Below are 16,111 nucleotides of genomic sequence, written 5' to 3' on the forward strand. Positions count from 1 at the left end.
TCACGTGATTATTTTCTACATGCCATGTGCTTTTATTTTTTTTACATGCGTGAAAAATTTGCTTGTCTGACTGCGCCCTTATAGTTGTTACAGTAATTAGAACTTCTCTCGTTAGTCTGGCCTCCTTCTACACTACTTTATCAGGATGTTGTAGGGGAAATGTATTAACTGATGTTTGCCGGGTTTCTGGTGTAAAAAGGTGACACATTTTGGCGCATGCCACATATTCAACCTTTTTCTGTTTTGTGGCTCGATCGCCATTTTGCAAAGGTGGTCAGATATTGAGTGTAAATTCTGCCATCTTTTGGTGCATCTTGTTTCTGCGGCGTACACAGTGCAGCAAAAATGACGTGAGAACTATATTCTATGGGTCAGTACGATTACTAACATAAAAAAATTATTTTTATTTTTTTATTTTTTCCTTTACCACTTTTTTTTCCAAAGATATTTTATTTTTTAAAATTATTTTCTTCCGCAATCTTCTGACAGCCATACCTTTTTTTTATTTTTCCGTCGACATAGTTCTGTGGGGCCTCATTTATTTTTTAGCAATACCAAATAGATTTTTGTCTTTTTATGTAGATTTTTTTATTATACATCTGGCAAAAGGTTTTTTTTTAAACTTTTATTACCTTTTTATTATTTTAATATTTAATAAAATTTAAGTGATTTACACTTGTTTTTTACATGTGTAATACACGGTACTAAAAGCCCATTTACACTGCGCCATTCAGGCACACATGATAAAAGACGCAGCATGTCCTCTATTGATGCATGAGATACGCAGCGAGGACATCTTCGGATGGACGTGTTTTTTCAGGTTTTGTTTTTACTAGCGGGATTCTCGTGCGTTAATACTACCTATAGTCCGCCTGCTTTTTTTGACAGGAGCCGTGTGATCATCATCAGTCACTGTAATAGGAGGAACAAAAAAAGGTTTGGTACGGTGTTAGCCAGCAGAGCAAAATGTGATTGTTCCCAGCAAGAAAACCATGTAATCTTGGAGATATGATACCTTTTAATGGCTAACAAAAAGACATGATGTTCTAGCGAGCTTTCAAACCTACTCAGGGTTCTTCTTCAGGCTTAATGAAATAGATGTGAAGAGGAATACATATATACACTCATACATATGAGAAGGTACAGATCTGGTGTGATTAATGTGCACTTTAAACAATATATACTGGGGGTGGGGTGGCGGGGGGCTAGTTACATAATGAATGAGAAATGAATTCACTGGAGTGGGCCTTTAATACTCTCTTTACGTTAAACATTCTTGCACGCACTAGCAGCGGGGCCCCTACCGTGAGGCAGCAGTTTGTAGGACCCCAGAAGGAGGAGGTTGCTGCCCTCTGGTGAAAAAAAAAAACAATTGCCACCTGTTGGGTGGGCAGCAACCTGAGAAGCATTTTACTCACTTAGGCTAACTTAACAAAAAGGGCGAGCGCAATATGGGGCCATGAATCCCACCCCTATATCACACTCTCCGCTATGTCAAATCCCTGAGGATGTGAGGCGTTGTCACGTGAGAACAGCCTCGTATCACTTCAGGGATGCCGGAAACCTCCGCCGTGACGGACAGGAGTTTCTGACATTGATTTTAATGGGAGACCTCGCATCGCGTGCCCCTAGCATGTGGTGCAATGCTGCCGCCGGGACCATAAAATGACATAGGGTTTAGAATCAATTTCTGCGTATACAAATACGAATCTGCCCTCAGGGTCCCTTCTGACATTTATGGGGTTCCATCTTAATGATTTGTGAATAAGGAGTGAGACTCATCTGGAGAAAGAAGTATGAAAGGAGTGACATGTCCACTGTACCCACGTTTTTTTAAGGGTATCTGCTTTATCTATAGTGAGGTGAGTCTCTTGCAAACCCACAATCTGGGGATTAAATTGCTTAGTATAAGACAAAACTGCTTTACGCTTATTAGCGGTGCCCAGGCCTCACATGTTCCAACTAAGACATGACAGCGACATTGGGAGACATAATGACATATAGCACAGTCGGGTTTTCCAAGTAGGGGAGCATATTACCCATATTAGAAAGAAGGATATAAGCACAGACCTACTTGTAACTTAAAATAAACTGTAACAGCTTAAACAACTAAGAATTGACATCCCGCTTAACAATAATGTGTCGCAGGTGTCTAAAAAAAAAGAGTAAGCTACAATCTATTTTGAAAGTAGCAGTTGTTGTGAGTGGGGGACATTCCAATGGCCTATCGGGGATTGGTTTATGTGATAAAAAAATTTTTTTCCCTTTAAGCATGGCTTCAGGCTATTGCCGCAGCGGTGGCTACCCGGGGACGAGCCCACAATCCGGGACAGCGTAAAGGCTAGGTGACATATCTCTTCATCCCAGCCATATACAGTATCAACCATAGGCCAATGGATCATGGGCCCAAATGTTCTTTGCAGAATTTACATTGCATAGATCAGAACTCGGGACTATGCAACGTCGGATGACGCAAGGTGCATACGGAGCCACTCCATGGCTTCAGTAGGGGAATGTAGAAAGATCACTTTATCATTTGCTGCAATCCGTAAACGGGACGGGTATGCCATAGAGTATGGAATGCCTCTATCCTTGAATCTCTTTTTTATTTCCACGAAGGTGGCTCTTTGTTTCTGCAGATCCGCCGAAAAATCAGGGAAAATAGATCTCACTGAGTTGTTATATTTAACCCCTTAGTGACGAAGCCTGTTTGCGCCTTAGTGATGGAGCCACATTTTGGAAATCTGACATGCGTCGTTCAACGTGGCATAACTCCGTAAAGGCTTTACATATCCCAGTGATTCTGACATTGTTTTTTCGCCACATGTTGTACTTCATTTAGATTGTAAAAATAGACCGATATAATTTGTGTATATTTATTAAAAGTACCAATATTGGAAAAATTTTGAAAAAATTGTCTTTTTCACATTTTCAACCGTAATATCTCAAATATGTCCAAACATACTGTACAAATTTTTGATAAGATATGTATTTCCATCTGTTTACTTTATTCTGAATGCACACTTGAAAAACTTTTGTGTTTTTTTTAACCATTTAGAGGACGTACACATTTAACATTACTTTTCAGCATTTTGAGGAGCACTTTGTTTTCCTGCACCAAGGCAAGTTTGAAAAGGCTCATAAGTGTCAGAATAATAGATACACCCACAAATGACCCCATTTTAAAACTACACTCCTTAGTGTATTCACTGAGGGGGGTCATGAGTATTTTGAACCCCACCAGTTTTTTTCAGGAATTAGTTCAATTTAGGGGAGAAAAAATAAAATTTCATATTTTTGCAAATATGTCATTTTAAAGACATATTTTTTTCCTATAGAGCCCATGAAAATGAGGATTTACACACCAAAATAGATACCCCCGTTTCTCCCGTGTTCAGAGACATACCCATTGTGGCCCTAATCTCATGTCTGGATGCATAACAGGAGCCAAAATGAAAGGAGTAGTCGGTGTCTTTCAGAACATAAATTTTGCTTGAAGGCGTTTTAGGCCCCATAGCACCTTTGTAGAGCTCTTGAGTGGCCAAAACCAAAGAGAACCCCCACAAGTGACCCCATTTTGAAAACTAGACCCCTTAACGAATTTATCTAGGGGTGTACTGACCATTTTGTTCCCACAGTTTTTGAATGAATTGAAGCAAAGCAAAAGGAAAAAATTGTGATTTTCGTTTTTTTGTCAATTCTGTCATTTTAAAAACAGCTTTTTTTTCTACAGCACACGCATGAATGAAGCCTTTCACCCCAAAATGGATACCCCTGTTTCTCCCGTGTTCAGAGACATACCCATTGTGGCCCTAGTCTTTTGTCTGGATGCACAACAGGGCCCAAAATGAAAGGAGTAGTCGGTGGCTTTCAGAACAGAAATTTAGCATGAAGGTGATTTAGGCCCCATTGCCCACTTGTAGAGCCCTTGAGCGGCCAAAACGACAGAGAACCCCCACAAATTATCCCATTTTGAAAACTAGACCCCCTAACGAATTTATCTAGGGGTGTACTGTGTATTTTTACCCTACAATTTTTGAATAAATCTAAGCAAAGCAGTAGGAAAAAAATTACAATTTTCATTTTTTTGGCAGTTGTATCAATTTAAAAACTGTTTTTTTGTACAGCACACATAGAAATGAAGACTTTCACCCCAAAATTGATACCCCTGTTTGTCCCGTGTTCAGAACCATACCCCTTGTGGCCCTAATCTACTTAAAGGACGCATGGCTAGGCCTATAATGGAAGGAGCACCCGTTGGATTTTAGGGTACAACGGAATAAATTCCAGGCCCCATTGCCCACTTATAGAGCCATTGAGCGTCCAAAACGATAAAGAACCCCCACAAATGACCCCATTTTAAAAACTAGACCCCTTACCTAATTCATCTAGGAGTGTATTGCGTATTTTGACCCCACAGTATTTGAATAAATTTCAGCAAAGCAGAAGGAAAAAATTACGATTTTCATTTTTTTGGCAATTTTGTCAATTTAAAAACAGGTTTTTTTTGTACAGTGTACATAGGAATGAAGACCTTCACACCAAAATGGATACCCCCGTTTGTCCCGTGTTCAAAAACATACCCATTGTGGCCCTAATCTACTTACAGGAAACATGGCAAGGCCTGTAATGGAGGGAACACCCGTTGGATTGCAGGGCACAACTGAATACATTCCAGGCCCCATTGCTCATTTGTACGGAATAAAAATTGACTCCCTAAAAATCCCCCCCCACCCACCTCCATGCCCTTTTCGGCGTTCCCCAAATCTTAGATAAAAGTAATAATGTGAACTGTGTGGTATTTCCAAAGACGGGTAATTATGGAGGCTGGTTGGGATGGGCACATAGGGCAATAAAATCTGGTATCCCCCCTCCTCTCATGCTTTTTGGGGGTCATTTTTTGACCTCAGTGGCGGGGATGGGGTGTAAAAAGTGGCGTTCCGTGAGTCTCCGTAAGCTTGACGAGGTGCGGCGGTCTCACACAGAAGGTGCTCAACAAGGTGCTCCTGGAACTGCAGGAAGGCGAGTGTTCCCGGGGCTTCTTGTAAATTGCGTATTACAGGTAGCGGTCTCAATAACGCCGGGCTTACGCAGCCGTAGGTGGATCCCGGCTGTGAGCCCGGCTGTGACCCTGCGTACGGCCGCGTAATGTACTGCGCATAACTGCGTACTTACACGGGCGGTCATGCGCAGTACTTTTTTTTTGTTGTTGTTGTTTGTATTTCCCGCACCGTCGCTTAGCGATGACGCGGGTACCCGCAGCCCGTATACAACGTAGTTGCGTATGGGCTGCGGGTATATCCGCGACCATGGAGCACAATGGGCTCTATGTTGCTGATATCCGCGGTAAAATAGAACCTGCTGCGTTCTCTTTTCTGCGAGTGGATTACACAATTCCAACCCGCTAATGTGAGCGGAATTGTGTAATCCAATGCGATTGATCTGCGTATTACCGCTAATCAAACGCATGCGGAATCCGTAATTCCTATCCGGTCATGTGAGACCGGCCAAAGGTAGATCGCTACCTTTTTATCACGTGACCGGGGACCGCTCAACGAGGCCACCCGTCACTGCTCCAGGCTCTCGGCGACCGTTGGTCGCCGAGAGCAAGGAGATATTAAGTTTCCTGGGCTCCCCGACTCCTGCGCATGTGTGCGGTGTTTTGCCGGCAGTCGCATGCGCAGAATACGGGAAAGTTCACGGAAGAAGATTGCGTCGGGGTGCAAATATGGAGGCCTCCGGTAAAAAGTTTTATCTCCTCTCACCGATCGCATCGGTGAGGGGAGATGAACCTTCCCCTTTTTTTAACTTTTACGTGATCGCCATTATTCTTTGGATAACGGCGAACACGTGATCAGGAACCACTCACCGCGGCTCTCCGTGAAATCTCCAGGCTCTCGGCTAAGTTTTGTAGCCAGGAGCAGGGAGATTTTAAAAAAGCACGGCTTTTGCGCATGCGCCTGCCACATTGGCGAAGGGCGCGTATGCAGAAGCTGGGGTGAGGTCCGCGGATAAATCTGCAGGCCTTAGGTACGTCATTTCATCCTCCCTCACGGGTATGATCAGTGGGGGGAGATGAAACGCAAGGTTTTTTTTAAGTTTTTAAAACTTTTTTTAACTTTTTGCACTTTTTTTTACTTTACATCCAATGGATGACAGTGATCATGTCCCTGGTGACATCCCTCTGCTCTTGGCTACACATGGCAGCCAGGAGCAGAGCAATTTTGAATTTCCCGGGGCTCGAGCCCCTCTGTGCACGCGCCCGATGTCAATCATCGGGCGCGCATGCGCAGACGGGGATTTCGGGTCCCGGGACATCGGGACATCGCAGAGGACCGGGGGTGAGTATCTTCACATCCCCTCATGGATCCGATCCATGAGGGGAGGTGAAACTTTACTTTTGTTTTACTTTTTCAACTTTTTCGCGATCACCGCTATCGCAATGGATAGCGGTGATCGCGGGCCCGGGGACCGCTCACAGTGGTCCCCGGTAACACCTCCTGGTTCCCGGCTACCTTCAGGAGCCGGGAGCCAGGAGATTTTAAATTTGCCGGGGACACCCGGGCTTCTGCGCGTGCGCGTGACGTCATCGTCTGGCGCGCATGCGCAGAAGGCCGCCGGCGGGTCCGGGAGGACCAGATCTCCGGGGAACACCGCCGACAAGCCGTGTGAGTATTTTCAGCTGCCGTGATGGATCCGATCCATCATAGCAGCTGAATTACTACTTTTTTACACTGTTTTATTTACTTTTTTGCGATCGGCGTTATTCATTTTATAGCGCCGATCGCAATACCGGGGGGGACTGCCCGCATCCTGGGATGACAGCTCCATGCTGTCGGCTACCTGCGGGCACCAACAGCATGGAGCTGTCACGTCCTCAGGCCAGTGGGCATCAATCCAAAGAGGATGCATAAAACTACGTCCTCTAGGATTAAGGCCCACTTTCTGAGGACGTAGTTTCCCGATGGGGCGGACGTTAAGGGGTTAAGAGGGCCTTCCAGTTTGGCCTGGTGCAAAGCGGCATCTCGATCTCTGCAGTTCAGAATTCTTGCCAAAAATGGATGCGGTGGGGCGCCCGGCGCCGGACGGGACCTACAGGGCTCTCTTCACCGTGAAGGAGGCAGAGAAGATGCATTCACCCAGTGTAGATTTAAGCCAGTTTTCTACAAACGATTCTGGTTGGGAGCCCTCTGCTCTCTCCGGGAGACCAATTATGTGTAAGTTATTGCGACGAAGACGGTTCTCCGGGTCATCTGTCTTGGATTGACAAAATTCTGCTTGCCTTATGGCTTTCTGCACCGCCGCCGGGAGTGGATGCAGGGAGTTTTCTATGTTAGAGACGCGGTCTTCCATCTCAAGTATCCTACCCCGTATGTTCTGCATATCTTGTCTTAATAAAGTAACATCCGATTTAACTTCATCTATTTTCCCGGTGAGGGAGGATTTACAGGTATTTATTGCTTCTAATAGTCGACGCATAGTTGGTTCCGAACTCTGCCCGGAGTCAGCTTCATTATCTCTTGCCTGGACAGTCCACGATGAGTGCGGCGTATGATCGGACATCTCCACACTAGAGAATTCCTTTATTTTCTCCGCAGCGGTACAACCTTTAGCTCGAGTGCTCATGATAAGCGCTCGCAAGGTAGAGACTGATAACAGAATGTGCACTAGCGTTTCTGTGTTACCGCATAAAACTTTCTTTGGGATTTAAGGTAGGTTAAGTACCAAGAGTCCGTCTTTTTCACAAGTTATGGTTACCAGCCTAGGGTACAGGATGAGGTCTCAAATCATCATCAGAGCAGATTCTGCGTCGGTCCTGTCCAACTGCATGGGAGTAAGGGGTGACTCAACAATCCACTGTGTCCACAGATTAGGGTCCGCAGAGGGCAAAATCCACTGTGGAAGAACAATTTTGCGGGGCCCAGCAGAGACTTTCAGTACAGAGGGGATCCTCAAGTTATAGCATCCAGCTGGTTAGAATACTGCTGGGTATATTGCCACCATTTAGAGAGACAGCAGCAATTATCACAGTCACAAAATGGCACCTGGTGGCCGGAGGGGGGTTTGCCAGGTATGTATAGAGGGCCTACTGCTGCGGGGCCTACATTACAGCATTCACAGTTTCAATGCAAATGCCCCTGTAGGCTCCAAAGTGTCCTTCCACGTCCGCCGCCAGGGACTTACTCTTTGCCGCCTCTCGCCGGGACCAGGATCCGGATCAGATTCACACCGCTCGGCTGGCGTCTCCGCGGAAGCGCACTGCTGGGTTCCATTGACAGCAAGGCCTGCCCACCAGGGGATTCAGCACAGCCGGGTAGTCAGTGCGGTGAACTCCACCAGCCCCGCCCAGACGGCACCTGAGACCGGGTGAGAAGAGGATCACTCACCGGACAGTGATAGAGGTAGGGAGCGGTGTGCAGCAATGCTCCAGCGGGAGTGCTCGGGCAGGACATGTCAATCGCCAAGTGCAGGCTCAGGGCTGTATACGCCGGTTCAGGGGCAAGAAGGACTTTTGGTTCGAGCCAGCCACTGCAGCAGGGTATGTTGATTAATTTCAATCCGTCAGGGAGGTAGTCCGGATCGAAAGGCCAGGGTAAAGTGCAGGATATTAAGGTCCCCTGGGGGGAGCCGGTGTGGAGGGGGCATAAGAATCACCCCTCTGTATGCTTCTGACTCATTACTCTGACATAAGGAAAAAATGAGACTCCATGACGCTAATGTGTCCATAAGACATCTGTAAGGTATCTTTCACGCTACAAAAGCATCGCTATAAAATGGCTTTGTTACCAAATTTGCAACATCCCTCATGTGAAAAAACCAATTGGAATCCAAGAGCTTCACACACATGTGTTTTGTAGCCTGTGTGAAAGAGGCCTAAATTCAGCTCCTCACCACGTTCAAGCTTGGTATGCATCTATATAGCCGCTATAAAACAGCTGAAAATCACAACTGCGTGAAGCATTGGATTCCATTTTTGGCCGCGATGAACATATTCTAGTGTGAATGAGTCTAAAACTGGAAAAGTCCTACTGAAAATGTAACTTCTTTATTGTAGATTTTGAATTTATGTCTCATGTAAATATATTTGGCGCATAACTCGGCCGAATTACCTACATTTTTAATGACTTCGCTAATTTTAGACATAAGAACCAGTAAATCGTTTCCCCTTTTCTGTTCCAGCGGTCATAATTGTTTTTACTTTTCATCAATGTGGCCGTATGACGGCTTGTATATTGTGGAACTAGTTTTTATAGGAACTAAAGGCCCTTTTAGACACGATGATTTTTACTCAAAAATTGCTCAAACCTGTCTTTTGAGCGATAATCGTTGTGTCTAACTCCACTGACATTGTGCAGTTTTCGTTAAGCCATCGCTGATCTTTCAGCGTGCTGAAAGACAATGATGAGCCTTATCAGGAATTCACAGCGGGATACAGCTGATACTATTGTTTCAGCTGTATCCTGCTCCCTGAAGACCGGTGTATGAAAAACACAACTGTCCAGCTGTGTTCTGCATCCTTTGCTCGGAGCGCTCAGCTATAAAACAGCTGGGCGCTCCATGCGGGGAACAGCTGGATTCAGAAGACAAGTGGCCCCGCTTGTCTTCTGCATCTTCCGCTCGGAGCGCAAAGTGATCGCTCAATGTTTAAACAATCACCTTACGCTGTAAAAAAAGCACACGATTATCGCTCAAAAATCACTGAGAAGATTTTTTGAGCGATAATCGTGTCTAAACCCGGCTTAATACCGGATAAATATAATGTTTGGAATAACTTTTTTAGTAATTTTTAATGGGGAAGAAAAAGCAAGTTCCCCAATGTTTTTCCATCATTCACCTTGTGGTACAAATAGTCGGATCACTTTATTCTACGGGTCGCTACGATTATAACACAAATCTCTACAGGTTTTATTGTGTTTTAGTACCTTTTACAGTAGAGAACAACTTTTTTGACAAAAACCTCTACAAATAGCATTTTTATGTTTCCATTGACAGAGCTGCATGAGGCCTTGTATTTTGTGGGACAACGGTTATTGGTTATTGGTACCATTTTCAGGTAGAATATATCTGACTTTTTGATCTTTCTGTAAAACCACTTGGGGTCCGTTTACACTTAAAGATTATCGTTCCAACAAGCGAACAATGTCAGCGCTCGCTCGTCTGTTTATACAGCAGATCCGTCGTTGGCTCATTCAAACCAGAAACCATTCAGTCTTCCTCATTCGCTGTGTAAGTGACAGAGGGACTGATTATTAGATTGGTATGTCTTCACATCTATCTCTCAAGTACCTAGTCAGTCTGAACCGAGGCACGGCTTCAGAGGACAAGAAACTGCAAATCAGCTGAATATGGAAGCAACGCGATGAATCTAATGCCCACCCCATCACGCTGGAATGTATCCAGCGCTGTATACTACCCACTAGTCAGACAGCCTCCTGCTAAATGGAAGGCCGGGTAAAGGAGGATCAACACCGCTATCACATAAGCAGTGGCACTGTCCATGGTCCTGATCTGGAATAACCAGCTCAACTGTAGTATTGTCCACATCACTTAGGCCCCCCTCACACAGGGCGTTTGCAGAAACGCAGCGTTGAAAAACGCTGCGTTACTGCAGATTCTGCCCCGTTTCAGCAGCGCTGGCATACTTTATGCCAGCGTTTTGGCTGCGTTTTCAGCTCGTCTGAAAACGCAGCCAAGAATGCTGAAAAGAAAAAAAAAAGCAATACTCACCTAGCCGCTGCAGTCTGGGTCACGGCCGCTGGTCTCTGTCGCTGATCCGGGCTTCCTCGGCACTCCCAAGTCTATTGCCGGAGGCCAGGTTTGAGAACCCTGCCTCCGGCAATAGAGTGCTGTGATTGGTTGTCGGTGCTTGCTTGATGCCCAATCACAGCCCTTCATTGACTGTCTCAGCCAATCAGAGCTTGCCGGCGCTTTTTTATTCATCAGCTTGTGATTGAAGGATATTGACCCTGGCAGGCGTATGACTCTGATGGTCGGGGCGCACATTATGTGAATATTCGCACTGTGGAATATGCCAGCTCTTTACATAACGAGGCTTCAGCAGTGGCTGCAGTTACACGGGGATCAAAAGTTTTTGTAAATGTCATATAGCAATCATAAATGCAAATGCATCACGTCTTTGGCTTAGGGTGCCTGCACACTGGCGATCGCAATATTGCTGCGTTTTTTTTAACGCAAATGTAAATAGGATTTTAATGTTAAAAACGCATCACAGAAAAATCGCAAGTTTGTGCTTTGCGATTTTTGTGCGATGCATTTTTAACATTAGAATGTTCTATTGACATTCACGTTAGAGAAAAACACAGCGATATCGCGATCGCAAGTGTAAAGGCACCCTTCAAGTTGGCCAACAATATGCAACATGAGCATTGCCTTGTTCTTTAACAGAGATGTTAGCCGCAGAGAGCCCTTCACAGGGTGATACTTGAGAAGATGATCACGGCAAACTGGGAGTGTTCTTCCCAAGGGGGGGGGGGTGTCTTATATAAAGGAACGGGGCTAAATATATTTGGACCCTCTCTATTAATATCAAACCCCAGATCAGACTACTGATTTCATTTCAGACTCCAGATCCCCTAAATATATTCAGACTCCCTACATATATATTTATATTAATATCAGACTCCAGAAAAGACCCCTTAAATATATTCCAACCTCTCCTATATTTATAACACATCGCAGACACCTAACTTAACTTAGACCCCGGACCAGACCCCTTAAATACTTTCAGAAAAGTTTATTTACACCCTTGGGTGGGGAGGGGTTAAAGACAACCTCCCTCGTCAGTAGGGCTGACTGCATACCTTTGCAATTGTGGCCCTGCTGACTCTGATGACGTCTCACTATTCGCTCTTCTCTCTCCTGTTCCCCCATACGGACTTCTTAGTTTCAGCGTGAATTTGTCAAGTGGGCGGTCCCTGCTGTTCAACGTCAATCAACTCCGACATAACCCACTGACAGCAGGCAGTGCAGACCGCCCACTTGACACATTCACAACTCTGGGAAATGAAGCTAAGAAGAGCCTTTATAGGGAAAATGAGGGACAATAGACAACAATGGAGTCAGCAGGGCTGTGGCTGCGAACTCCCCATTTTATAGGGCTTACCACTAATCTCCAGAATAGGTATTTTCCTTTTTTGCTGTGAAGATGTGAATGCATATGTGCGGTCAGCTCTCCAGAGAAATCAGCGGGATTTATGAAATCCTATCACTTGTTTCCTTATAGCCCATAGATTTCCATGAAGGAAAAGCATACATGTCTGACCAGCTCTACATGGGAAATGGGAAGCTGGGCTAGTTCATAGACAAGAGTCATGAAATGTGCTATTCTCACACTCAGACCTTCACCTTCTAAGGGACTCGCATCGCCGCCGAAGACGATCTTCTCGCGTGAAAATGAATAGGAGTTCCTAATGTTAAAAACGCATTGCATCGTACGAGAGTTGAAAGTTTGTGCAAAAAGGAGACTCCGTAAGAAAACATGGGAAATAAAAAATTTGCAAAATGCAGACAGATCGGACATGCTGCGTTTTTTTCCACTCCACATGGGAATGAAACTATTGAAAATCATAGGTTTCATAATTCTGTGTTTTCACTCACTCTCACGCCCTAAGAAGCTGCTTACTCAAATACTTCCTGCTCTTTCACATGATTTGCAATGACCTTTATGTTTTGTAGGTGATAAAAGTCTGATTGGTGGAAGTCTCACGGCTAAGACCCCCAGCCATCCCCCCAAATGCTGCAGCCACTAGCAGTCACATCAGATTGAATAAAGCGGGTGCCGAGCATGGGTGGCCACCGCTCTGTTCATCTCATTGGGTCTGAAGTAGCAAAGTACAAGTGCTTGTACTCTGCTGTGTCTGGCAGTCACATTGCATATGAATGAAGTACCACTGCGCATGCACAAACACCACTCACTTTAGTCTCTTCCTGACTGCGGGGTGCAGCTGGGGGACATGGGACCCCGACCGGGATTAGTGATGGTCTTAGCAGTGAGACCTCCTCCGATCAGATTTATTTCTGTGTATAGGTGATATAAGTTAATCTTGGTACAACCCCTTATAGAGAATCATTATTTATTCACCCTTTTATGTACTCTAATACAGGGGTCCCCAACCACTGGTCCGTGGACTAGGACCGGGCTGTTGGTTTTTTTTTGCTGGTCCGAGGCGGCGCCACAGATCAGCACTAAACACTGACCATGTGCTCTGCCCTGCGGTGGCTCAGAGCACACTGTGTGGGCTGGCATCCGTAGACGCGGATCCTAGCAGAGAACATTATGCGGGGAGGCGGGGAGACCTCTGTGACACGGCTCCCGACACAGCACATTATGTGGGGCACGGTGGGGAGGCAATCTGGCCACAGTGTCGTGGCTCCAGGCATAGCTCTTGGCGGGGACCTGGGCTACAGTGCTGTACACCGAGGTCCTGCCAGCACCTCCGGTCTACAGCGCTGTTTGGTGTATAGCGCTGCTAAGTAGCACTGCATGACACACCCCCATATAACCAAAGCCCCGCCCCTGCCCACCCTGCCATGCGGGGTTATGGAAAAATGGTCTTGCTTTAAACTGGTCCCTGGTGCAAAAAAGGTTGAGGACCACTGCTCTAATAGACCCAGTACTGTAGATAAATATTATGTATGTCTATCTTGGCTTTTATGTTTGTCACTGATTTTCTCTTTGGCTATAAATTAATGACATGAAGGGCTTTACAGCTCACAAGCCTTGAAAAGTGCAACTGAAGATTGAGATTTTGGTCTAAGCTTGGAAATTTATAGGAGGAGGTATTGACAAATCGTCCCAAGCATAGAGATTGATGTTGGTGGGAAAAAGTGTGCCTCAGATGTAAATCTAGCTGCAGACTGATGGTTTTCTTGGGCCACAATATAGTGCAAGACTAACATTTCCGCCCAGCCCTAATGTTTAATGAAAGACTTGCTCAAATGGACTGAAATGACATTATATAGCATTATGCATGGGCGATCCACAAGTCTTGTACTTCATGTGCAGTACAAACAGACTGTTATCAGGTAAAAGATTACTGAATGTATTAGAAAAGAGGAGTTGAGTCTATCGCAGTATATTCGGATGATCTGACCCTGTCAGTGTAGCAAAGATGAATTATAACACAATGTTATATCCATGCCTAGATTGTAGATTATTATTATTTTCTAAAAGCACTAAATCTAGTAATGAAGGAGGAAAGACAAACATGGCTTGCTTCACACACACTTTTCTGGTAGCAATTTTTGGCTACTGCGAATACTTTGCGTCGTGCGGTTGCCTGTGCAACATTGGAGGCGATATTGAATATTGAGTGGGGTGATTGTGCACTGAATGCTTTGACTTATCTGATTGGATTGCTGAGAAATGCCATGATGCAGCAGGCAGGTTGGCGAAATCTGCTCGTTCACCTTCTCCTGAAACCCCCGGTAGAAATCCTCATTAAACATCTACAGTTGTATATAATTCCTCTCATTGAGACTTTTCATACATTATCTCTATAGCTGGTTCAGGTACTGGGTTGGAGCCTTAGGTGTAGTAGCCGCAGATGTGGAGAGAGTAGTTGGGGACGAGCCAGGAGTCAGCAACAGGAGATCTTATAGGGCAGAACAAATGGAGGAGGTGGGTCGTGTTGTCAAGAGGGAAGCCAGGGGTCAGTATCAGAAGGTCTCAGTGTCACAGTACAAATGGAGGAGGCGGATCGCTTTCTCAGAAGGGAAGCTAGGGTCGGTATCAGAAGGTCTCAGTTGAATAGCAGAGAAGCAGGCAGAAGTGGAGCTTGATCAATGGCTAGTGAGGCAGAATATACACGCAAGGGAGGAGGAAACATGGCCTGGTTTATATAAGAGGCTTACTCAGAAACAGAAGCATGGCTAGGTTTCAGCAAAGGAGCTGTCCATGTCTTGGAGAGAGCTGCTATCTGGAGCGCAGCGATATTCTTGAGGTGCAGGTGACCTGTTCAGAAATTGGATGTAGGGGTAAAGGAGGGATTGGAGTCGAAGATAACCCCAAGGCAGTGGGCGTGCTGTCTGGAAGTTATGGTGGTGCCACACACTGGGATGGAGATGTCAGGATGAGGTCGGTTAGTAGGGGGCGGAAACAGGAGGTCAGTATTTGAGAGTTTCAGTTTAAGGTAGAGAGTGGACATAGGGTTAGAGACAGCGCACATTCGGTTGCATACTGAAGAAACGGTGCTGTAATGTCATGAGAGGAGGTGTATAACTGGGTGTCGTTAGTGTAGAGATGGTACTGACAGCCAAATCTCCTGATGGTCTGTCCTGATGGTAGTGGCTGTGTTAATGGAAAAAAAGAGGGGGCCGAGGACTGAGCCCTGGGGGACCCCAACAGCAAGGGAGGAGGATCAGTAGGGAATAGTTGCCCCTCGATTTTAGCCGTTAGGAGGTTGTTTGACACTTTAGTCAGAGCGGTTTCTGTCGAGTGTAGAGGATGGCAGCCAGACTGCAGGGGGTCAAGCAGAGATTTTTCTGATAGATAGCTTTTAAGGCGGGAGTAAATTAGGCGTTCTAATAATTTGGAGATGAAGGGGAGATTTGAGATGATTCGGTAGTTGGCAGCATCGGTCGAGTCAAGAGTCGATTTCTTTAGCAGTTGGGATATGATAGTCTATTTGAATTAGGAGGGGGAGATGCCAGAGTTTTGGGTGTGAACGGTCTGAAGGTCCTGTACGTATGGTAGGTTGGTGGGTCTGGCGAGATTCTAGGCAGCTTGACAGAGAAAGAGAGGAGGTTATGGTCCGAGAGCGGGAGAGGGGAGTTAGGGAAGTGGCAAGCAGAGCAGAGATGGAGGAAGACTAGATCAAGAGTATTGCCATCTCTGTGAGTGGGAGAGGCTGTGAGTTGTGAGAGACCAAGGAAGGAGGTCTACATTTGCTGTAATTGAGCCTCTAGAACATGCAAACTCGTAGGCTGTCGAATTTGGCATCCCAGATGGTCCAGTACATGTTCTATTGGCGATAAATCAGGCAACTGGGCAGCCATGGAAGTGTGACAGTGTTGTGGAGACATTCCTAGAAACCCTAGTTGTGTCATTGTCCCTCGTACCACTACTAGCGGTAGCCGACTGTTATGCAGT

The sequence above is a fragment of the Eleutherodactylus coqui genome, chromosome 3 (assembly GCF_035609145.1).
Source record: "Eleutherodactylus coqui strain aEleCoq1 chromosome 3, aEleCoq1.hap1, whole genome shotgun sequence".
In the NCBI taxonomy this organism is placed as follows: domain Eukaryota; kingdom Metazoa; phylum Chordata; class Amphibia; order Anura; family Eleutherodactylidae; genus Eleutherodactylus; species Eleutherodactylus coqui.